The 25455-nt window shown below is 45.1% G+C and overlaps 1 long non-coding RNA gene across 1 annotated transcript; it reads left to right on the forward strand.

The window, feature by feature from the left end:
- The first annotated feature begins 893 nt into the window (after window positions 1–893).
- On the forward strand, window positions 894–21912 carry LOC147097678 (uncharacterized). Its single transcript, XR_015074329.1, has 2 exons — window positions 894–979; window positions 21165–21912. It is a non-coding gene; the product is annotated as an uncharacterized LOC147097678 (long non-coding RNA).
- The last annotated feature ends 3543 nt before the right edge of the window (window positions 21913–25455 follow it).

The raw sequence follows: 25455 nt of genomic DNA on the forward strand, positions 1-25455 counted from the left end.
CCCTTAGTCACACCTCATCAATTTCTCCCCTTCTGATCTCAATAGTTAAAAAAAAAATTATCCAAACATCAGTGACCACTAAAGTCACCTCCGGGTAATCGGGGGGGGGGAAAGAGATAAACAGAAAGAATAAATACCGGGGAAAGGCTATGACACGCAATGCAAGCTTCTGAAACATCTCCGCTTTGTCCTCGGCCCCCTTCCACTCTTTGATCTGAACCGTAACTTCAGGTTTTAGCTATATCCTCATTTTCAAACCCGTTTATAATTTCATAACCTGATCCCCCAGGGTTACCCTGTTTTCCATCTTCTTTCATTTCCCCAGGCCTCCCACATAACTTTTCTTAATGCTTCTATTACTTGACTGAGATAATCTGTTAACTCATTCCACTCATGATCACTCTCTGTATTTGACTGTTTACATATCTCTCTCTCTCACTCTCTATAAATATATCTATATAGATATAACAATCATAGAAATTTATGGCACAGGAGGCCGTTCAGCCCATCGTGTCTGTGGCCGAAAAAGAGCTCTCCAGCCTAATCCCACTCCCCAGCTCTTGGTCCGTAGCCCTGTAGGTTACGGCACTTCGAGTGCATATCCAAGTACTTTTTAAATGCGATGAGGGTTTCTGCCTCTACCACCCTTTCAGGCAGTGAGTTCCAGACCCCCACCACCCTCTGGGTGAAAAAGATCTCCTCAACTCCCCTCTAATCCTTCTACCGATTACTTTAAATCTATGCCTGCTGGTTATTGATCTCTCTGCTAAGGGAAACAATATATATGGTCCCCCCACCCTTTTTTCTGATTGTATTAATAAGCCAGTCTGCCTCTTACATTTCAGCTCTGAATCGTGTCTGCATCCTAACCATAAGCTTGTCTGTTCTCTCCACAGATGATGACAGACCTGCTGGCACTTTCCCTTCTAGTTTCAGAGTTCCAGCATCTGAAGCATTTTGCTTTGTGACTGTGACAAAGGTAAACTATCCCTCCTCGTCCTTCTTGACCTGTCTGCAGCCTTTGACACGGTTCACCACTCCATCCTCCTCCAACGCCTCTCCACCGTCGTCCAGCAGGGTGGGACTGCGCTCGCCTGGTTCCATTCTCATCTATCTAATCGTAGCCAGAGAATCACCTGCAACGGCTTCTCTTCCCGCTCCCGCATCGTGACCTCTGGTGTCCCCCAAGGATCTATCCTCGGCCCCCTCCTATTACTCATCTACATGTTGCCCCTTGACGACATCATCCGAAAACACAGCGGCAGTTCCCACACGTAGCCAGCTCTACCTCTTCTCTCGACCCCTCCACAGTCTCTAACTTATCAGACTGCTTGTCCGACACACAGTTCTGGATGAGCAAAAATTTTCTCCAATTAAATATGCAGTAATTTAGTTTGAATTTATAATACATTTATTTGAGGGTAATGTGCAACTAAAATCTTCCATCAATTTTTCCATTCCTGTGTATTATAACAGGATGATTTTTAGTAATGCCTTTGTGGAATTCAGAACCAAAGGGTTTACATCTAACTGAGGGGATGAGTAACAGAGTGGTTCATGAATCATAATTACCCCCCACCCCGCCCAAACAACCAGAGGAATGTCTTTCCCTCTTCACCTTATCACAATGCTTCATAATTTTAAAAAGTTTTGAGTCATGTTGCTCCAGCCAGTGTGGTGTGGGGCAGGCTTGATGGGCCAGCTGGCCTTTTCGTGCACATCAACTTGTATGTACCCTGCTCTAAAGAAACGCTGTGTCAAGGCTCAACGATGCCAACATCAATGAACAGCTGGCACTAGGCAACTGGCCAATCAAGTAGTCCAGGAATGTCATCTCGAGGCAGTTTAGCACCATTGCTGGTGCAAAACTGTCAGCGGCAATGGTGGCGGTCACTCAACCGATCAGGCCTCAGGATTTAACATAAAGGAAACAGATTCTGTAAACAGTATTTCATTACAATTCTGTACCATTGTGATTCATTTGGCACCTTTCCAAACCGCAGGGTAGCTTGACAGTGTTACAAGTTATAAACAAGCAAAATAGCAAGCGGTTAAGTGATATTTGAAGGAGTGTAATTGAAACAAGGTACAATATCAAACAATACCAATAATGTCATCTTTTCAGATCAATGTTGGTAGGACATTATGATCCTAGAGGTGTCTGTGTTCTGAAATTTATAGGCATGCTGAGCTCAGAAAGGTGGTTAAGAGGAAGGTGCGAATAATGTAAAACAGGAACAACTCAAGATGTTTCACAAGGGCCGGGAGAGGGGTGGGGGGGGGGGGGAATCTGACACCGAGCAGGGATTAGGCGAAAGGTTGGGTGCAGCTGACTGAAGTCGAGGTTGAAGAGGCAGATTCTGAGGCGGCTTTTGAAGCTGGGGGAAGATGCAGCAATTTGGAGAGTTTTTAGGAAGAGTTCCAGATTGTAGATCTCTGATTACCGAAGGCTCGCCCACCAACAGTGGAGCAGAGGGACGAGAGAACACTCCGTGGTCCTGCCGAGAAGAGTGGGATGTAGAAAGCATCAAGGCAAAGTAAGCAACACAAAGGGCCAAAGTAAATGAAGGATAATGTAAACACCACAATTAAATCCCTATAGATGGAATGCTAGATTTTCCTACATTACAAAGTGACTACACTTCAAAAAATACTTCATTGGCTGTAAAGCGCTTTGAGATGTCCAGTAGTCGCAAAAGGCACTATAGAAATGCAAGTCTTTCTTCTTCTAGAAGCATTCAGCTCAAGATAATTGAAATAGAGGTATACACAGCAGCAGGAAGTTATACAGAAACATATCTTTAAAATGATGCAGGGGCTTGATAGAGCAGACATAAAGAAGGTGTTTCCACTTGTGGGGGGAGACCAAAACTAGAGTCCTCAGAGTCCACATCACAGAAGACCTCTCCTGGTCCCTCAATACCTCCTCTCTGGTGAAGAAGGCCCAGCAGCGCCTATATTTCCTAAGGAGGCTGAAGGGATGTAACCTGTCACCCCTGATCCTCTCTAACTTTTACCGCTGCACAATAGAGAGCATCCTGACAAACTGTATCACAGTATGGTATGGCAGCTGTAGCTACTATGACCGGAAAGCCCTGCAGCGGGTAGTCAAAACTGCCCAACGCATTACCGGCACCCGGCTACCGACCATAGAGTACATATACCAGAAACGCTGTTTACGGAGGTCACGGACAGTCCATCATCAAAGACCCTACCCACCCCAGCCACAGTCTGTTTGCCCTCCTGCCATCTGGGAGACGCTACAGATGCATTCGCACCCGTACGACCAGATTTAGGAACAGCTTCTTTCCCAGGGCTGTCATCCTACTGAACTCCACAAATAAACTCTAAAGCCTGCACATCTGCCAATGCGCTTTATTATGTTTATGTTAACGTATTACAAGCCAAACGTATGTTGAATGTTTAAATGTCTTAATCTAAATGTACACTCTCGGGAGCCGCAAGCCTACATTTCGTTGTACTGCACTTGTGCACTAACAATGACAATAAAAGTTGATTTGATTTGATATAAGACAGTCATTAATAAATCCAATGGGGAAGTCAGGAGAAACGTCTTTACCCAGAGAGTGGTGAGAATGTGGAACTCACTACCACAGGGAGTGGTTGAGGAGAATAGCAGAGACACATTTAAGGGGAAGCTCCACAAGCACGAGGGAGAAAGGAATAGAGGGATATGTGGACTGGGTGAGATGAAGAGGGGTGGGAGGAGGCTTGTGTGGAGCACAAACGGCGGCATAGACCAGTTGGGCCGAATGGCCTGTTTCTGTGCTGTAAATTCTATGTAATATCTTACAGCAGAAGGTGGGAGGAAATTCAATAAGCAAGGTGTTCAGGAAGGGCGGAAAGGTAGTTGGACGGATGCTGGGACGTACATGACCCCCGCCTCCAAATGACCTGCCCTGATGCTCCCATCATTGGTCACCCAACAAAGCCATCTTCGTGGCGCATTGCCTTTCCACACCAATTAGAAGGCAAACAGACTCTTCGTTACCCGGTTGACTGATGGTCAAAAATAATCCCAACAATTATATTTTAATAACTAGTGTTCAAAGAAAATGTTTGTTTTTTTTAAACACCCCTATGATTTTTATCCCGAGTGTTTGCTTGCAGCAGTGTCCAGGAGATTAATCTTTAATTCAAGGAGACTCCAGGACAAGCCTGGAGGACTGTCAATCCTACAGAAAAAGACAGGAGAGGCAGCTTTATATGTTCATCTTATCTTGGAAATTAAGCAAGTTGATTTAATGTCCTTGGGGGAAAAACACAAAATAAATGAATTTCATTAGAGTTATCAAGCAGGAGGAGGACAGGGTTAGAAAATGTTCTGCTGCAAAAACACTGGGCAGAAAAATGAAGGCGGCTTTATACAACAACAACAACTTGCACTTATATAGCACCTTTAATGTAGTTAAACGTTGCAAGGCGCTTCACAGGAACGTTAACAAACAAAATTGGACACCGAGCCACGTAAAGAAAGGTGACGAGGGTAGGCTTTAAGAAGCGTGTTAAAGGAGGGGTAGAGGGCGGAGAGGTTTAGGGAGGAAACGCCAGAGCTTGGCGCCTAGGCCGCTGAAGGCATGGCCGCCAATGGTGGAGTGAAGGAAAGCGGGAAGCCAAAATTGGAGGAGCGCAGAAATCTTGGAGGGTTCTGGGCTGGAGGAGGTTACAGAGATAGGGAAGGGTGAATCCATGGAAAAATTTATAGACAGAAATGTAATAATGGATAACTTCAATCAAACCGGTAATAAACTATAAATGTCTTTATGGTTGTGTCCAGGACGAGATACCCCATTAAGGGTAGTTCAGAACTAGATCAGGATACATGATATGGAGATAATGGAGCCTCTGGGTGCTAGTTAGCACAGTCTGGCTGAATTTTGGATTATCTGGCAATCAGCATCAATAAGAGGCAGGACAAATATTACATTGGATATACGGCACAGAAACAGGCCATTCGGCCCAACCAGTCCATGCCGGCGTTTATGCTCTACTCGAGCCTGCTCCTGTCTTTCCTCAGCATAACCCTCTATTCCCTTCTCCCTCATATGCTTATCTATAAAGGCTTTAACAATGCAGGCTTCACATGAATGAATTAAAGAACTTAACTTGGAAACATTGGTGAAAAATGTCTCAGTTGAGGAAAAAAAAATGGAACACTTTTAATCAATATAATGTGCAGATTGAGCACATGCCCTTGAAAATATGTTTAAACGGAAGCAGCCCCAACATGGATGGCTATTTTTATTTGTTCCTCGGATGTGGGTGGCGTAGGTAAAGCAGTATTTATTGCCCATTCCTAGTTGCCGAGGGCATTACGAGTCAAACATGCGGTACAGAAGAAAGAACTTGCATTTAATGTGAGATCAGAGACACATGTAGGGGTAAAAACAGAAAAATGCTGGAAATACTCAGCAGGTCAGGCAGCATCTGTGAAGAGAGAAACAGAGTTAACGTTTCAGGCCGATGACCTTTCGCACATGTAGGGGTGGCAGGTTCCCCTTGTCTGAAGGGCATTAATGAACCAGTCGGGTGTTTTTTTTTACAACAATCCTGCAGCATTTTTTTTTCCTGGTGCCAGGCCAGGATTATTGAATTCACTTTCACAATCTGCCATGGTGGGATTATGAACTCATGGCCTCTGGTTTACTAGTCCAATACCACGGCCATCAGGCTACCCTACGTTGTAGCGGAATTAAAATGGGAATAAAGAACGGTAAAAACAAATTAGGTGACAACTACAGGAAAAAACAGAGGGAAGTGCCGGAATTTCCGAGAACAGGTGAAGAGAGAAATTAGCGGTGCAAAAAGACTAAAGAGATGAAGTACTTTTGAAGTGTAATCACTGTTGTAATGTAGGAAACATGGCAGCCAATTTGCACACAGCAAGCTCCCACAAACAGCAATGAGACAATGACCATGGTAAAAAAAAAATGTAAAGCTACCTCTCTTCTCCCATCTTTTCGATCCATTCTAAACACCCTATATCATAAAAGCATAGGAATGGTTGCAGCACGGAAGGCAGCCATTCAGCCCGTGCCGGCTCTCTGCAAGAGCACTTCAGTTAGTCCCACCCCCCCACCCTTTCCCCTGCAAATCTTTTCCTTCAGGTACTTATCCAACTCCCTTTTGAAAGCCGTGATTGAGTCTGCCTCCACCTCCCTCTCAGGCAGTGCATTCCAGATCCTAACCGCTCGCTGAGTAAAAAGTTTTCCCTCATGTCACCTTTGGTTCTTCTGCCAATCACCTTAAATCTGTGTCCTCTGGTTCTCGACCCTTCCGCCAATGGGAACAGTTTCTCTCCATCTACTCTGTCCAGACCCCTCATGATGTTGAACACCTCTATCAAATCTCCTCTCAACCATCTCTGCTCTGAGAACAACCCCAGCTTCTCCAGTCTATCCACATAACTAAAGTCCCTCATCCCTGGAATTATTCTCGTAAATCTTTTCTGCACCCTCTCGAAGGCCTTCACATCTTTCCTAAAGTGCGGTGCCCAGAATTGGACACAGGACTCCAGTCGAGGCCGAACCAGTGTTTTATACAAGTTCATCATAATTTCCCCACTTTTGTACTCTATACCTCTATTTATGAAGCCCAGGATCCTGTAAGCTTTTTTAAACTGCTTTCTCAACCTGCCCTGCCACCTTCAACGATTTGTGCACATATACCCCCAGGTCTCTGTTCATGCACCCCCTTTAGAATTGTACCCTTTAGTTTATATTTCCTCTCCTCATTCTTTCTACCAAAATGTATCACTCTGCACTTTTCTGCGTTAAAATTTCATCTGCCATGTGTCTGCCCATTCCACCAGTCTGTCTATGTCCTCTTGAAGTCTATCACTATCCTCCTCACTGTTCACTATACTTCCAAGTTTTGTATCATCTGCAAATTTTGAAATTGTGTCCTGTGCACCCACATCCAAGTCATTAATATACATCAAGAAAAGCAGTGGTCCTAGAATCGATCCCTGGGGAACACCACTGTATACCTTCCTCCAGTCCGAAAAACAACCGTTCACTACTCTCGGTTTCCTGTCACTTAGCCAATTTCGTATCCATGCTGCTAGTCCCTTTTATTCCATGGGCTTCAACTTTGCTGGCAAGCCTATTATGTGGCACTTTGTTGAACGCCTTTTGGAAATCCACGTACACCACCTCAACCGCTTTGTCCTCATCAACCCGCTCTGTTACCTCATCAAAAAACTCGATCAAGTTGGTTAAACATGATTTGCCTTTAACAAATCCGTGTTGGCTTTCCTTAATTAATCCGCACTTGTCCAAGTGACTTAATTTTCTCCCTGATTATGGTTTCCAAAAGTTTCCCCCTACCAAAGTTAAACTGGCTGGCCTGTAGTTGCTGGGTTTATCTTTACACCCTTTTTTGAACAAGGGTGTAAACATTTGCAATTCTCCAGTCCTCTGGCACCACCCCCATTTCCAAGGAGGATTGGAAGATTAGGGCCAGTGCCTCCACGATTTCTTCCTTCACTTCCCTCAGCGTCCTAGGATGCATCCCATCTGGTCCTGGTGACTTATCTACTTTAAGTACAGCCAGACTTTCTAGTACCTCATCTTTATCAATTTTTATCCCATCCTGTATCTCCTCTACCTCATCCTTCAGTATGTCTATGGCAGCATCTTCTTCCTTGGTGAAGACAGATGCAAAGTACTCGTTTAGCACCTCAGCCATACCCTCTGCCTCCATGCGTAGGTCTCCTTTTTGGTCCCTAATCGGCCCCACCCCTCCTCTTACTAGCCGTTACATCTTATGGAATTATTCATCCAGAGGATAACACTAACCTATGAAATTTTTTGCCATACACCGAATATCGTGAGGATATTGAGCATTTAGGGTTAGGGTTAAACCGCGCAGTCGCACAGCAGTTTGGAGGTCCCAAGCAGGCCGCTCACTGGCTTTTACACGGGAGAAACCGCGCATGCGCCAAAATTTGAAAGGGCCGTGCAGCAGCTAAAGAGGCTGCACACAAAAAAAAAGAACACACATCGATATTGAGCACTTGATAAGTCAATGGGGTCTGAGACTAAAACTCCCCTGGGCCCATTAGTTGGAGAGTGGAATTCTCTTAGCTCTCCATTGCACTCACTGTTTATGACAACCTCACAAAATAGAAAACATTCCCAGTTTAACAATGGGAACGTTTTTATCCCCTTGGAGCAGATGTTCCAATTTTTTTCTTCTTTTTTTTTTAAATTTAAAAGTCAGCTGTCCGCAAATTTATAATTGCAAACCGGACATGATAGGCCTGAGCTATTGAGGGGCATGTTGAAGAATTTAAAAAATGGATTTCTAAATTCATCTTGCATCAACTCCAATTAAATTAGTGACATTTATCAAATTTACTTTCTAAATACAGACTACAATATGAAAGAGCAAGAGCATCGAAGTCAGATGATTTATCAAATACGTTAGTTGATCAAAACAGTTACATGTACTGGCTATCTGCCGTCACAGAGAAAGAAAGACTTGCATTTACATAGCGCCTTTCACAACCTCAATGTCCCAAAGCACTTTACAGCCAAGTACTTTTGAAGCTTTGTCACTGTTGTAATGTAGGAAAAGCAGCAGCCAATTTGCATACGGCTAGCTCCCATAAACAGCAATGAGATAATGACCAGATCATGTGTTTTAGATGTCAGTTGAGGGACATATATTAGCTGGAACACCAGGAGATCCCCCCTGCTCTTCAAATAGCGCGGTGGGATTTTTTTAATTTTTTTATTTTTTTATAAATACAGTCAACAGTACAGCTAGCTGAAGTCCATTTTCCAACCACATTTTACCTTATCTATCTAAAATCATAGAAAGAAAAAGACTTGCATTTATATAGTGCTATAACCCCACTATTTAAGAAAGGAGGGAGAGAGAAAACAGGGAACTACAGACCAGTTAGCCTGACAACTGTAGTAGGGAAATTACTAGAATCTATTAAGAACGTGGTAACATGGCACTTAGAAAATAATAGGATTGGGCAGAGTCAACACAGATTTATGAAAGGGAAATCGTGTTTGACGAATCTGTTGAGTTTTTTTTGAGGTTGTAACTAGCAGGATAGATAAGGGGGAACCAGTGGATGTGGTGTATTTGGATTTTCAGAAGGCATTCAATAAGGTGCCACACAAGAGGTTATTAAACAAAATTAGGGCTCATTGGATTGGGGGTAATATACTAGCATGGATTGAGGATTGGTTAACAGACAGAAAACAGAGAGTAGGAATAAACAGGTTACTTTCGGGTTGGCAGGCTGTAACTAGTGGGAAACCACAAGGATCAGTGCTTGGGCCTCAGCTATTCACAATCTATATCAATGATTTGGATGAGGGGACCAATGTAATATATCCAGGTTTGCTGATGATACAATGCTGGGTGGGAATATAAGTTGTGAGGAGGATGCAAATAGGCTTCAAGGGGATATAGACAAGCTAAGTGAGTGGGCAAGAACATGGCAAATGGAATATAATGTAGAGAAATGTGAATTAGCCATTTTGGTAGGAAAATAGAAAAGCAGAGTATTTTTTAAATGGTGAGAGATTGGGAAATGTTGGTGTTCAGAGGGACCTGGGTGTCCTTGTGCACAAGTCACTGAAAGTTAACATGCAGGTACAGCAAGCAATTAGGAAAGCAAATGGTATGTTGGCCTTTATTACAAGAGGATTTGAGTACAAGAGCAAAGGCGCCTTACTGCAATTATATAGGGACCTGGTGAAACCACACCTGGAGTATGGTGGAGAGTTTTGGTCTCCTTACCTAAGGAAGGATATACTTGCCATAGATGGAGTGCAACAAAGGTTCACCAGACTGATTCCTGGGATGGGGGGGGGGGGGGGGGGGGGGGACTGCCCTATGAAGCGAGATTGAATAGACTAGGCCTAGAGTTTAGAAGAATGAGAGGTGATCTCATTGAAACATACAAAATTCTACAGGGCTTGACAGGGTAGATGCAGGGAAGATGTTTCCCCTGGCTGGGGAGTCTAGAACCAGGGGTCACAGTCTCAGAATAAGGGGTTGGCCATTTAGGACTGAAATGCAGAGAAATTTATTCACTCATAGGGTGGTGAATCTTTGGAATTCTCTACCCCAGAGGACTGTGGAGGCTCAGTCGTTGAGTATATTCAAGACAGAGATCGATAGATTTTTGGATATTAAGGGAATCAAGGGATATGTGGATAGTGCAGGAAAGTGGAGATGAGGTAGAAGATCAGCCATGATCTTATTGAATGGCAGAGCAGGCTCAAGGTGCCAAATGGCCGACTCCTGCTCCTATTGCTTATGTTCTTATATTCTTTCACCTCCGGATGTCCCAAAGCGCTTTACAGCCAATTAAGCATTTTGGAAGTGTAGTCACTGTTGTAATGTAGGAAGCGCAGCAGCTAATTTGCACACAGCAAGCTCCCACAAACAGCAATGCTATAATGACCAGATAATCTGATTTAGTGATGTTGGTTGAGGGATAAATATTGACCAGGACACTGGAAGAACTCCCCTGCTCTTCTTCAAAATAGTGCAATGGGATCTTTTACATCCACCTGAGGGGGCAGACGGGGCCTCGGTTTAACGTCTCATCCGAAAGACGTAGAAGAATTCTATAGAAATCTCCCATTACAGCTGAACCCGAGCATGCTCTCGCTTGATATTCCCAACATGCACTTTGTAGAGCTGGTTGTTAACACGGGCAGGTGTCCACTTGGCAAATATCTTTTTTAAAAACATGCTGTGCCGCTGTGGAGAACTGTGGGAGCCATTACGTAAAACGGCCAGCTTGTGTGCGCGCACGATTAAAGCATATGCTCGATTGGGCCCATTTCACACATGCCCACAGCCGTTTATCTAAACATTCCCGCCCACTCCCCTACCCCCTCCCAACCCCCAATCTGGCTTGGAACTGGGCAAAAGTTGGTAACTGGGTAGAAACCAGTAGCAGGAATCCAGGCCGATTTTTTCCCCCCTCCTCCTCCCAGATGGCAAGGTGTAGCGCTCGGTGCTTCCAGCCCAGATCAGTTAATGGAGCACAGATCAGGAATCGAACACTGGGAGTTTGAATTTTTCCACTCCTTTCCGCCCCCCCCCCCTTTCCTTTTGTTTCTCTCACACACCTGGCAGCTATCTCTTGCCCTGCCAGTACACTTCACACCAATCTCCGCCTATTACCATCTCATCTAGCTTCGAATACCTTTTATTGTCTCTTTTACACTCTTTTGTTTCCTTTACTTCTTTTGTCCGATCGCAGCCCTGCCTTCGATCTATTTTCTTTTCTTTCCAGTTTTGAAGAAGGGTTCGACCCGAAACGTCAACTCAAATTTCTCTCCACGGATGTTGCCTGACCTGCTGAGTTTTTCCAGCATTTTCTGTTATAGCTGAAACGTTAACTCTGTTTCTCTCTCTCCACAGATGCTGCCTGACTGGCTGAGTATTTCCAGCATTTTCTGCTTTTATTTCAGATTTACAGCGTCCGCAGTATTTTGCTTTTGTCCTGGGAGTTTACCAGTCGCAATGGCGCAGATTCACAGCAGACAGTGTGTGTTTGATGACTGAGGGTATAGGGAAAACTCAGAATCTGCGGAGAAATAAAATTAGTAAAAAAAAAAAAAAAATTCTTGGATTTCCTTTTTTACTTTTATTATTTCACTAAGGGATATAGATGTGCAACTTCAATTGGAGCTGCCTTGTCAGAGGTGCCTAAAGGATTACGGTTGTTATGCAACATCTCATTAACCTCTCTTTCCTCGCTTCTTGTTTTCGCAGGCTTGCTTAGTGTTCTCCATAGAGTTAGCAAATTGGTTGTAATAGTCAAAAGGCTCCACTGACTGTACCTGCACACACAAAAAAATGATTGTTTAGCCATTTTAGCACAATGCCATTATGACCCGGGTCACTGCAATTAACTGGTCGTTTGCGTATTTTTTTTTTTTCCAGCTACAATAGGCTAATGGGCAAACAGCCCGTCACAAGCTCGCTCTCCCACTCTACCGCCTGCTTATTCAAAGATAGATTTTCACATTTATTCACTCCAAATAAAACCTTTTATTAATGGCATCCCCGCAGTCTGAATCAAACCTTAATATTCATCAGTTATCACATGCAGCTGTGCTTTTTAAATTCACTTTAATTGACATGGTAATTTGCCCACTTCTCTTCAAAATAAACTGTATCTTCCGGAGAACATTTGCATAATGTTTTGAAGTAGTCCTTTTTGTTATTCAGATGCTATGCCAATGGAAGGGATCGAGAAGAGGGGGGGGAAGGGGGTGGAAACCGAATTAGAGTTAAATATTTGTCATTCCCCTGCTCCTGCTCCCCTAGCCCTCATTTTTGATTAAGTGGGATCTCCAGCATGTGATGCTTGACTAGCAGTATTACAGCAACCAGCACCGCATGTTAATGCCGAAGTTCTCCATGTACTGCAACAACAACTTGCATTTATATAGCACCTTTAACATAGTAAAACGTCCCAAGGCGCTCCACAGGAGCGATTATCAAACAAAATTCGACACCGAGCCACATAAGGAGATATTAGGACAGGTGTCCAAAAGCGTGATGTCTAATACAATGTTTCAGGAGCAAACCTCGAGCATTCATTAAGCAAGTCACCGTGGCTGATTAATAATATTTCAAATAAATTGCAAATGGCCTCCTCACCTTGCAGAGCTAATTAAATATGGCAGATCAGGCATGTTATACCTAGCACTAAAAAATGATTTTGGTCACCTCCACATTCAGAGTTTTACATTGCATGATGGGGACATTCGGCTCATCGTACCTGTAATAGCTGTCCATTAAGTCCCATTTCCCTGCTCGCTCCCTTCCCTATACTGGCTTAAATTTTTCTTCAAATATTTATTCACTTCCTTTTTAAAAGCTATTATGGATTGTCCTGCCACCATTGTTTCTGGCAGGGAATTGCAATTCCTAACAACCCTCTGTGTACAAAATTACTTCTAACCTCTTTCTTCATTCTTTTGCTAATGGCCTTAAATGTATGGGGGGAAAAAAATTCAGTATCTCCCCGTTTGGGGCGCCATTATCGGCCGTGCGCAAAGTTTAGCGCCTGGCGCTAATTATCGCCTCCGACAGCAAACTTGGCTTTTATCACCCCTGTAGGTGATTGGAGCGCTAAATCAGGCGCTTCACACCTGTCTTAAGGTGCAAAGGCCGAGGAGCGAGGCGCTACCTCAGAGCGCTGGCGAAGCAAGGAAGGGCAAATCAAAATAAACCGGCAAAGTGCTGCTCAGTACTCAAAACTCCTTCACACAGCGTTGAATCTCTCCAGAAGTCTCTCTCTCTCTCTCTCTCTCTCTCTGAATGCGTGGTGCACAAATGTCACTGACAAAAAAAGGCAGGAAGCGGTCGCCTTTAAATAGCGCTCCTAGTCCCTTTTGACAGCAGAACGCTCCCCTCAACCTGTCGTTGCTAGCGGCAGGCGGTAAGGCAGGGGGCGCCACTCAATATCCGGTGCGGGGCACTAATGGGGCATTGCGCACTCGACTGACATCACGATCTGCCGGCGCAGGAGATTGTGGCGGTAGAGTTTAGCGCCGCCGAAAAATGTCGTTAATTTCGCAAGCGGCGCAAACTTCGCCGCGCCCGGGCACGAGTTGCTTTGCGCCCCATTAGCGTCCTCTTAAGGCGTTAACGGGAGGCGCAAACAACTGAATTTGTCCCCCATGCCCTTTAGTTGCTGACACATTAACTAGTAGCGATAAGTTTCCTTTTTCAAAGCTGCTCATAATTCTGAACACCTCGATCAGATCAGGCTATGGGGAAAGAGCAGGGGGAGTGGGACTAATTGGATAGCCTTTTCAAAGAGCCGGCACAGGTTCGATGGGCCGAACGGCCTCCTTCTGTGCTGCATCATTCCACAATTCTATAATCTCCTCTTAAATTTCCTTGTTTGAATGAATAGCCCCAGTTTCTCCTCATTCCTAAAGGCTCTCATCCGGCTTCATTGAAAAGACTTGAAATAAAATTGGGGGCATAACTCTGAATAAATATTTCATTTCTTTAAGTGAAGATCTCGACTCGCCGCTGAGTCAGAAGGTTGTGGGTTCAAGTCCCACTCCAGAGACTCGAGCACAAAAATCTAGGCTGACACTCCAGTGCAGTGCTGAGGGAGTGCTGCACTGTCAGAGGTGCCGTCTTTCGGATGAGACGTTAAACCGAGGCCCTGTCTGCTCTCTCAGGTGGATGTAAAAGATCCCATGGCACTATTTCGAAGAGGAACAGGGGAAGTTATCCCCGGTATCCTCGGCCAATATTTATTCCTCAATCAACATCACAAAAACAGGTTATCTGGTCATTATCACATTGCTGTTTGTGGGAGCTTGCTGAGCGCAAAATTGGCTGCCACGTTTCCTACATTACAACAGTGACTACACTTCAAAAAGTACTTCATTGGCTGTAAAGCGCTTTGGGACATCTGGTGGTTGTGAAAGGTGCTATCTAATTGCAAGTCTTTCTTTCTTTTGAATGATCACTATGACAGAAGGGAAACACTCAAACTAGGGCTACAGGGCACAGCAGAGCTACAAGGTTGATCCCTAGCATCAGAAGTGTGAATTATAAGAGCGGAGAAACTTGACGGCTCAAATGAAGAGGGGACTTCAGAGAGCTGTTCAAAATATCAAAATTAATTAAAAGAAAGTAAAAGCTGGGAAACTACCGAGTTCAATCATATCAATACGACAAGGGAGCACAGGTTCAAACCAAAAACAAAGCTAATTCGGGACTGATGAAGGGAAGCTCGTTCATACGGAATAAACTTCAAGGTGGGTTAACGGAGGCAAAAAAAAAAATCACTATTATTTAAAACAGTGAACGGTGGCAATGGGGAGACTGCAAGCTTGTTGTGATGGATGCAGTAAGGCAGAATTGCCTCTCATCTTGTGTGGAGAATCGGTTACAGAGCGTGGTCCAGAGTGCAGTAAATCACTTTACAACGTTCCAGACTCAACGACGAGTTCAACAGTTTCAGGTCACAACCACTGCTCCCATATTTTCCAGACAGCAGGTGCTGGTACTGATTCTGTTGCTCTCATTAACACCACCTCTGGACCCATCTTTCATTTCTTTACTTACACACCCCCCCCCCCCCCGTTACCATCTCCTTTCGCCTCGCGCCATCCTCCCTTTTGTCATTTAATCTCTCCTGCCTTCCACCCTATCACAGACCTTCCCTTTGGTTCTTCCCTCCCCCTTTTTTCCTGCCTCTGTAGCTCGCTTAAAACCGGTTACATCCCTGCAACATTTTCCACTTCTGACGAAAGCTCACCAACCTGAAACGTCAACTCGCTTTCTCCCCTCCACGGACGCTGCCTGACCAATGAGTGTTTACAGCATTCTCTCTATGTTGCAGTAAATCCAAATTGGGCAAGACAACTTAGATTTTTCTCAAAAAGAGACACATTTTGGCCAAGGTTAAGTTAGTTTGTCATCTCTAATGATATTGTCTCTGTTGTACTGAGAGAAGCCTCAATTGGTATCACTCACCATGGACAAATTTGATGAGCAATTAGCCTGACTCATTCATGGGAAATTAATTTCTCACGGTGTTTAAGCCACACAAAAAAAAAGCAATTGAAGATGCATATACTTACACAGGTAGTCGCTTCATCTATGCGATGGTTTGAAGGCGAGAAATGTTTGTTCCGTGCAATGCAATACTTTTTGCATCAAGCACTCCAAGATAAGGTATAGATAGCACAGGTCGCATAGACCTTAGATGATGTAGTCTGTCCAACATACCTTAACTCCAACCTTAGAAGAGTAATTTTTAAAGCACCAATGTAGCATTATTATTTCCCCACACACACACACCATCCTTATGGTCTGAAGTTATGTTATAAATCTCATCATAAAGAAACTGCTCATGAAATAACGCTGGACAGCCAGCTGGTGGCGCCGTCCAAGGAGTATACATACTCGGGCGTGGGCCCAGCTTGTCCAGGGACATTTTGTAAGACAGGGACTAGTGAAGTACAACTAGACCTCCATGTTCTGAAACAAGTTGATAAAAGCTTTGCTTTATACTCAAACCAAGTGTGTAGTGAGTTTTATTACGTCAGGTTACATATCCTGTTGGTAACAATTGGTCCTGAATTAGGGATAATCTTGTAATCTAGAGGCGCATCAGGAATGCACTGCCAACTTGACACTAGACTTGACTATTCCAATGCTTTCCTAGCCGGCCCCTCAGCTTCCACCCTCCATAAACTTGAGCTTATCAAAAACTCTGCTGCCCCGAGTCCTAACTCGCACCAAGTCCTGTTCACCCATCACCCCGTGCTCGCTGACCTACACTGGCTCCTGGTCCGGCAACGCCTACATTTTAAAATTCTCATCCTGGTTTTCAAATCCCTCCATGGCCTCGCCCCTCCCGATCCCTGTAACCTCCTCCAGCCCTATATCCCTCCGAGATCTCTGCGCTCCTCCAATTCTGGCCTCTTGCGCATCTCAGATTTCAATCGATTCACCACTGGCGGCCGCGCCTTCAGCTGTCTCGGCCCCAAGCTCTGGCATTCCCTCCCTAAACCTCACTCTCCTCCTCTAAGGCGCTCCTTAAAACCTACCTCTTCGACCAAGCTTTTGGTCGCCTGTCCTAATATCTCCTGCTGTGGCTCGGTGTCAAGTTTTGTCCCGCTTTGGGGGTGGTTTACTACGTTAAAGGCGATATATAAATGCAAGTTGTTGTTGCCTGAAAGGGTGGTGGAAGCAGATTCAATAATAACTTTCAAAAGGGAAATGGATATATACTTGAATTGGAAAATGCACAGGGCTGTGGGGAAAGGGGGGAGTGGGACTAATTGGACAGCTCTTTCAAAGAGCTGGCACAGGCACGATGGGCTGAATGGCCTCCTTCTTTGCTGTATCATTCTATGATTCTATTAGGAAGCCAGTTGAGGCTACCATAATATATTTCGCTTCTGGTCCTTACAATCAACAGAGGTGTGAACTTTTATCCCATCATTCGGAGCTGCATTCAAGTCCTGGTCGCAAAATTGAAAGGACAGCGTGATAACCCACTGCTCCAGCTCCTTCCTACTTGAGCCCACTCGTAATATATCGCGAAGTGAGGCATTACTTGAGACTACTCTCATACAGCTCCCAGCAACTGCCTCAAAAGCCACAAGAAAAATCCCCATGGCTTCCTTTCAGAAATCTGTACACGATAGCCTAACTCTATACAACATCCAGATCTATCACAGCCTATGACACAATGGTATTTACAGCTCCCTCTCCAATAGAGGAACCACACAATGGCATCCTTTATTACAGACCAATCAAATCAAGCAGCGTTGCCTAACGGACACATTATCAGCATCCTTTCTGAAACATGATAGCTGCCGGATATGTACCATGACTTCGGAGACCTTAATATAACCTACACTGTTGATGACTCCCTGTGTAAAAGAGGAGCCACATAGAACATCCTCTTGAGTACGCAGCCTCGCTAGAAACTTGTTATATTGAGCAGCCATACAACCAACAACCACCTATATTTATATAGCGCCTTTAACGTACTAAAACATCCCAAGGCACATCACAGGAGGGCTATCAAAGAAAAAACAAAATTTGACACCGAGCCATACATGATGATATTAGGACAGGTGACCAAAAGCTTGGTTGAAGAGGTAGGTTTTAAGCAGCATCTTAGAGGAAAAAGAGGTTTAGGGAGGAAATTCCAGAGCTTAGGACCTAGGCAGCTGAAGGCACGGCCGTCAATGGTGGAGCGATTAAAATCGGGGATGTTCAGAAGGTCAGAGTAGGTGGAGCGCAGAGGTCTAGGTGGGATTATAGGGCTGGAGGAGATTACAGATATAAGGAGGGTCAAAGCCACGGAGGGATTTGAAAGGAAGGATGAGAATTTTTAAATTGAGGCGTTGCTTAATTGGGAGCCAGTGTAGGTCAGCAAGCACGGGGAGATGGGTGAGCGGGACTTGGTGCGAGTTAGCACACGTGCGTCATAGGCAAGCTCCAGTGTACGGCATATTGGAAAGATATGGGCTCAAGTATTTTAATTAATCTGGTCATTAGCACATTGCTGTTTGTGGGAGCTTGCTGTGAGCAAATTGGCTGCCGCATTTCCTACATTACAACAGTGACTCCACTTCCAAAAGTACTTCATTGGCTGTAAAGCGATTTGGTATGCACGGTGGTCGAGGGGCCGAATGGCCTACTCCTGCTCCTATCTTCTATGTTTCGATGTTTCAGTACTGAAGTGTCAGCCTAGATTATGTGCTCAAGTCCTGTGGTGGGCCTTGAACCCATGATCTTCTGACTCAGAGGCAGGAGTGTTACTAACTGGGCCAAGCTGACACAGGAAACTTTTTTTTAAAATCCGGCACAGACGTGGTGCCGGTTCATCAAAAATTCCGGATAACCGAAAGCTATAGTAAAAGATAGGAGAGCTGAGAGCTCCGTATAAAGCAACAAACCCTGTTGCTTAGCAACAGGTTCAGAACAATGGCCACAAGTTCCAAGCGTCTCTGTAGCTTAGCAACAGCTGCAGCCACACCCTTGCACAGCAACAGATTGAGGAAGGCAGAAGTAACACTTACCTGAACCTACTCCTGAATTTTGCCGGTTAATCGAGATTTCCGGTTATTTAGGTGCTGGTAAATCGAAAGTTTCCTGTACAATTGCATGAAGTTCTCAGGCAAGTCTGTCAACCAATGAAGACTTGCAGAAAAATCTGCATTGGTTGAGGAATATAATTCCAACATAAACACTGGATCACGCCTCTGCTAAGAATCACAAGACCCTGCGATTTCACTGATGGCCTCCAGCACTCTCTTTGCCCAGTTGAAAGTCCTTCCCAATATTAAAAAATGACATGATTATTTCTGACAGGTATTTGTTGACGGGAACATAGAGTCCAAACACGCAAAGGTTTTTCCTCACTTATTTATGGATTTTTCTCCTTTTTGGTCTCTCACCCATTCCCCAAGTTCGGAAATCAGGGAGGTGACCAGGCCACAATATCATGGGAGGCAGCAGTTAGATGAATGAAAGCAGCCTGAAGTTGCTCTCCCAATACATTTCTTCCCTTTTATTCCACTTCTCTCTCTTCCTCACGGTTTCCACCCCCCCCAACCTCCATGTCCAGGAGAGAAAAGAAAGACTTGCATTTCTATAGCGCCTTTCACGACCACCAGACGTCCCAAAGCGCTTTACAGCCAATGAAGTACTTTTTGACGTGTAGTCACTGTTGTAATGTGGGAAACGCGGCAGCCAATTTGCACACAGCAAGCTCCCAGAAGCAGCAATGTGATAATGACCAGATCTGAATTTTTTTTTTTTTTTTTTAAAGTGACGATGATTGAGGGATAAATATCGACCAGGACATCGGGGATAACTCCCGCTGCTCTTCTTCGGAATAGTGCTGTGAGATCTTTTAAGTCCACCTGAGAGAGCAGACGGGGCCTCGGTTTAACGTCTCATCTGAAAGACGGCACCTCCGACAGTGCAGCACTCCCTCAGTACTGTACTGGAGCGTCAGCCTAGATTTTTGTGCACAAGTGTCTGGAGTGGGACTATGAACCCACAACCTTCTGACTCAGAGACGAGTGCACTACCCACTGACTGACATCCAATTCCTAAACCCAGAGACCCACGCCGATGAAAAATGCACATGGACATTAGTGGAAGACAGTCAGGTTTGGCTATGGTGCTCCCACGGTAAAATAGCCAAGAATATCTAGGCTCTTACTACTCAAGAGGGTAATGAAGAATGGCTCATGGCTCTGGAACTGCATTTGAGCACCTTCACAACAAGAGGGATGAAAAGACAGAGCAGAAAGAATGTGCTTTGGTATTTTCAGTGTGAACAGATTGCACACAGGTTGAAGGAACCAGAGTTATGAATGCCACCTTTCAGGAGAGACTAGCAAGTGAGAAGGGGCCCCCGATCAATTGTTATAAAAGATTAGCCAAGTATACCAATCAATCAATCACATGCTAAATCCCTACGTGGGACAACACAACAGTTCATCACAGAGTCAGCGTATTAGACAGGGACTCGCTTATACCATTTAAAATTGACGATGCAGTCTGTTCTAGTCAGTTTTGGAATCAAAAAGATCATGCACAGGGCTCTCTTAAAATGAACGGGTTACCCGTCCCACAGTTCTCAACAAAAAAAAAGTGAAGTTACAGGCTCCTTCCCCTTCCCCATGAATCAGCTACTGCCATAAAGAAAAAAGGCTTGCATTTATATAGCATCTTTCACTGCCACCGGATGTCCTAAGGCGCTTTACAGCCAATGAAGTACTTTTTTGAAGTTTTGCAGTTTGAAACGCAGTAGCCAATTTCTGCACAGCAAGCTCCCACAAACAGCAGCGTGATCCCAACCAGGTAATGTTTTTTTTTTTATAAAGTGATGTTGATAGCTAGAAAGGAATGGCCAGTACTGGCCAATCTACAGTATCTTCACATGCACACAATGCCAGCGATTGGATTTTCTTGTCTGCTCAGTTAGCGGGGCTGCGATTAATCTGCCTCCGTGGCCTTAGCTAGTGAGGAGTGGGAAATCAGCAAAGGTTTCTGCACCTGGCTCTCGTCCCGCATGGGTCAATCGAGGACAGGACAGGGATGCACGCTATGGTTGAATTGCCAGTGGAAACTGGCTTATACATCGGGACAGGAGTAGGCCATTTAGCCCCTCGTGCCTGTTCAGCAATTCAATGAGATTATGGCTGATCTGTGACCTAACTCCATACACCTGTCTTTGCCCCATAATCCCTTAATACCTTTGGTTAACAAAAATCTATCAATCTCAGACTTAAAATTAACAATTGACCTAGCAACAATCATCATCTACGGAAGAGAGTTCCAAACTTCTACCACCCTGTGTGTCGAAGTGTTTCCTAATTTCACTCCTGAAAGGTCTGGCTCTAATTTTTAGACTCTGCCCCCTAGTCCTAGACTCCCCAACCAGCGGAAATAGTTTTAAACGTTATACAGGCTGCCCGTGGAACATGTTACCCAGCTAGTGTCAGTGCCCTCAGGAAAGGGAAGTGAGAAAATGGGGAAGGGAAGAGCTAGAACTTAATCCATTTGAGACATAATGAATTATCAGTTTAGATACTTGTCGACTGGTCAAGGTTTGACAAATGTGTGTTTTTTTTTTGCAGCGATTACAGTTTTACAAATGACATCTAGCAGTTTTAAATGAATGCCGAGCCAAACTGCAAAGAGATCATCCATCTAACACTGCCCCTGGAAATCAGTCACTTAAAATGTCCATTACAAATGAATTACCTGTACCAGGCTTTCAACTTCTAGGCTGCCGGCTCCATCTGCTGGTGCACTGCAGTCATTGCAAGGGGAGAAACAATTGATTTTAAACAGACTAGATTGATGCATCGCTTCTGATGCACTTCCTGCCCCCCTGGTCCTATCCCGATACTGCCCCTTCCCACTCCAGACTATTATTACTTTTCTTTCGCAACACCACGACTCAACTATACAAATTGGAATAGTTATCGAAAATGTCAGCAAGTCCTGCAGAGTGGAGATTTCGATCATCAACAGAAATGGGAATCGGGATATGCAAACTGGTTCAACTATTGTCCTGGAGGGAAGTACGCCTTTAAAAATGTAGAAAAATGTCCCTCGGCATTAATCAAGAAGACCCACCACCATCTTCTCAGGGCAACAGCCAAGCTTGGCGTCCATTACACTTGAAGGCAAGTGCTCAAATAAAAGGACTCGGCAGAAAAAAAGCGTCGGGTTGGGAAAAACGGAAATGCGAGACGATCGCGTCTCCTCCATCACGCTTCACCACGTCACCTGGGCGCACTTTGCCCAAACATCAGGAGAACCACGGACTGAGATTCGGGACCAGGATAGGACACCACGAGAAAGCTGCTCCCGACAGTGTGAAATAACCATCAAAACATACGTTAAAATAATTTGACATTTACTAACACACAAAAAAAACCATGAAATAAAAACTCTCAATATACATTCACACACCATCACTGTACCAGTTCAGTTTGTAAACAGTCCTTTTGTCGATGCTTCTCTCAAACTTCAATGAGACCTGAAAGGCATTACTAATAAAATTCCCGTGCTCCGTCACCGTGTCTCAAAGGCAGGCCAGGCAGAACTGCAGTACTTTAGATACCTGGATTAAAATGCAGTAGTGCGAGGCCCTTGCAAAAAATTTAGAATCCCATTACTCCCGCTCTGAAGCTATTGCCTGCTGCTGGGGTCTGGTTCCATAGCTGCTGCTCAACCTCTGGTGCTTTGCACAAAGTGTCTATTCGGCCAGTGAGACTCTAAACACAGCGAGTGCCGACAGTTGTGAACGGTTTCACAGCGAGCCCAATTTGGTCCGAACCCCACGCCCTTTCCCGCGCGGTTGACTGCCGAGCCCAGGCGCACGGAGGCAACTGTAGCGTTCCCCCCCCCGCCTGCAAATCCGAGAATTGATACTCGCTGTCCAATCTCCAATTCTCTCTCTTTATGGAAACAATTGCTATCGAAGGCCACCGATATCAACACCAACTGAAGACACAGGCAACACGTACAGGCGGTGCATAAAGGAGGTTTGGCCAGGAGCGAAAGACCACAATAGTCTGGCACTCGAGTCCACTCTTATGCTGGGGGAGGTTAGATAAGTACTGGAAAAAGGTTGGACAAATTACCAATGGCAAACATTTGAGACACCTTATTAAAACCATCAATGTTCAAAGGAGGACATAAAAAACCTGCAAAAGGACATAGACAGGCTAAGTGAGTGGGTAGAGATTTGGCAGATGCAATATAATGTTGGAAAGTGTGAGGTTATGCACTTTGGCAGAAAAAATCAAAGAGCAATATTATCTAAATGGAGAGAAACTGCAAAGTGCTACAGTACAAAGGGATCTGGGGGTCCTGGTGCATGAAACACAAAAAGTTAGTATGCAGGTGCAGCAGGTGATCAGGAAGGCCAATGGAATCTTGGCTTTTATTGCAAGGGGGATGGAGTATAAAAACAGGGAAGTCTTGCTGCAGTTATACAGGGTATTGGTGAGACTACACCTGGAATACTGTGTGCAGTTTTGGTTTCCATATTTAAGAAAAGATATACTTGCTCTCAAGGCAGTTCAGAGAAGGTTCACTCGGTTGATTCCGGAGATGAGGGGGTTGACGTATGAGGAAAGGTTGAGTAGGTTGGGCCTCTACTCATTGGAGTTCAGAAGAATGAGAGGCGATCTTATCGAAACATATAAGATTGTGAGGGGGCTTGATCGGGTGGATGCAGTGAGGATGTTTCCACTGATGGGCGAGAGTAGAACTAGGGGGCATAATCTAGGAATAAGGGGCTGCCCTTTCAAAACTGAGATGAGGAGAAACTTCTTCACTCAGAGGGTAGTAAATCTATGGAATTTGCTACCTCAGAGAGCTGTGGAAGCTGCGACATTAAATAAATTTAAAATGGAGATAGACAGTTTCCTAGCAGATAAGGGAATTAGGGGTTACGGGGAGCGGGTGGGGAAGTGGACGTGAGTCTAGGTTCGGATCAGCCATGATCCTATTGAATGGCGGAGCAAGCCCAAGGGGCCGTATGGCCTACTCCTGCTTCTTATGTTCTTATTTAACTGGAGAGTACAACTCCAACTGCTTCCCCTCATCTCGGTAGACTCCTCCTTGTGTATTGAATCTTTTCCTGTTCGTGCTGTTTAACCCATGGGATCTTCCAGTGGAATGGTCAATGTAAAGAGGAGTAATGTAAATTTGGATTAGATGTAACCAAACAGAATATAGAAATGTGTTTCTCTTTCCTCCTCCAAACTTCCCTCCACACCGCGCTCCTCTCCCGGTACCAACACATACTGGGGCTCAATTCTGTGGGCGCTTTGGTTACCTCACCTAGATGGTCATTCTTTTGTGATCTCTGTTGGCAGGATCTTTGAGTGGGAGGGATGGGGAACATCAGAGCCAAAGCTTGATCCTGCACTCAGCAAACATTCACCCTTGCACTTCCCAGCACAGAATCGTGAGCTGGTGCAAGAACCCCGGCTGATTTTACCGCTCGCTAGCCCGGCGGTGCCGAGGCCACCTGCACCGCTCATGCCAACCTGACCAAGACCAGCTAACTCGGCACAGAGCAGGAATTCTGCTTGCCGGTCGCTCAGTAGACAAAGCATTTTTACCAACAGCCATTGGGGGGCGGGGGGAGGGCTTGGGTCTACTTTTAACCCGCAGCGTGCTAAAATCTACAGGGAATTCAGTAACCCTGGGCCAGCATTTCATGATTCCACCTCACACACTGAGGCTACAGAATCAGCCAGTATTGTGGCAATGATGACTTTGTTACCATAATAACACACGTTAAAAACACCTTTATTAAAAAATACATTTCTTCGACTTGGCCCATCTGCTCGCTTTCCACATTCTTTTAACTTCTTTTCATGGCAATCCCTCGCTTCCTAATGACTCAGTGGGTTTATCCAGCGTGTGGCTGAACCACACAGGCCAGCGAGGTCCCATGTTTTGATCTCCCGCTCTGCGCTGTGTTAGCTGATCGTTGCCAAGAAAGGGTGGGGGGGGGGGGGGGGGGGTGGCACTACGATTGACCCAAGTGCCCGCTTGGGCATCAGGTGAAGAGAGCTTGGCTCACCGGCGATGCCCCGTGTGGACTGGTCGCCAACCAGTATCAAGGCTCATGTGTAACTAACTTGGGCATGAGACGAGAGCGCAACAGGCGGCCGTGGAACTACCCCAAGCAGCAGTCAATGACTTTAGGAAAAGGAGAGAAAATGCAAGAAGATTATCTAGATACTGCATTTCATTTTTTGCCATAGATATTTGTTAGCCATTTGGTTTCTAAATAGTAAATCTTTCTTCTTGCCTCGCCAGCCGACATTGTCCACTTTGGAGCCAAGCACGTTGACGATCCATTAAAAAAAAGGTCTCAAAGCGGCTAAAAAATAGTTCCAAAAGGCCAACTTTTCAACCATTTGGAAGACAGGTCATTGGAGCTCGACCAGATCACGTCATTAACTGCCGCCGATGCAGAGCGGCCGGCGAGATAACTCACCGGAGGTCTAGGGCGGGCGAATGTTCGCTGAAACGACGCGGGGCTCCCCACCCCACGCGACACCGCAGTGGCCCCATCAACTGCCCGTGCCAGCCCCGCCACATGTCACACTGAGACACCCCCCCCATTATTGGCGGTCACAGAGTTTTAAAAGTATGCCATTTAATTTCAGGACAATTAGAAGTTCAGCACCAAATCCACCTTTGGCTTCATCAGCAGTCGGTTTAGAGTGCATTCCGAGAGCGACCCCCCACCCTCCCACCCCTCCCCAGGCACCAGTGATTGCACTGGCCCAAGATTCAAGTAAACTCATTGCATTTCCCTTCCTTTCCCTCCCACCCCCATTTGAAAATATTTAATATCGAGCAAAAGCTGGAAATAATATAAAATGTCAT

This window comes from Somniosus microcephalus, chromosome 31, assembly GCF_052327205.1.
Source record: "Somniosus microcephalus isolate GS21.2 chromosome 31, FLI_Smic_1.0, whole genome shotgun sequence".
Taxonomy (NCBI): domain Eukaryota; kingdom Metazoa; phylum Chordata; class Chondrichthyes; order Squaliformes; family Somniosidae; genus Somniosus; species Somniosus microcephalus.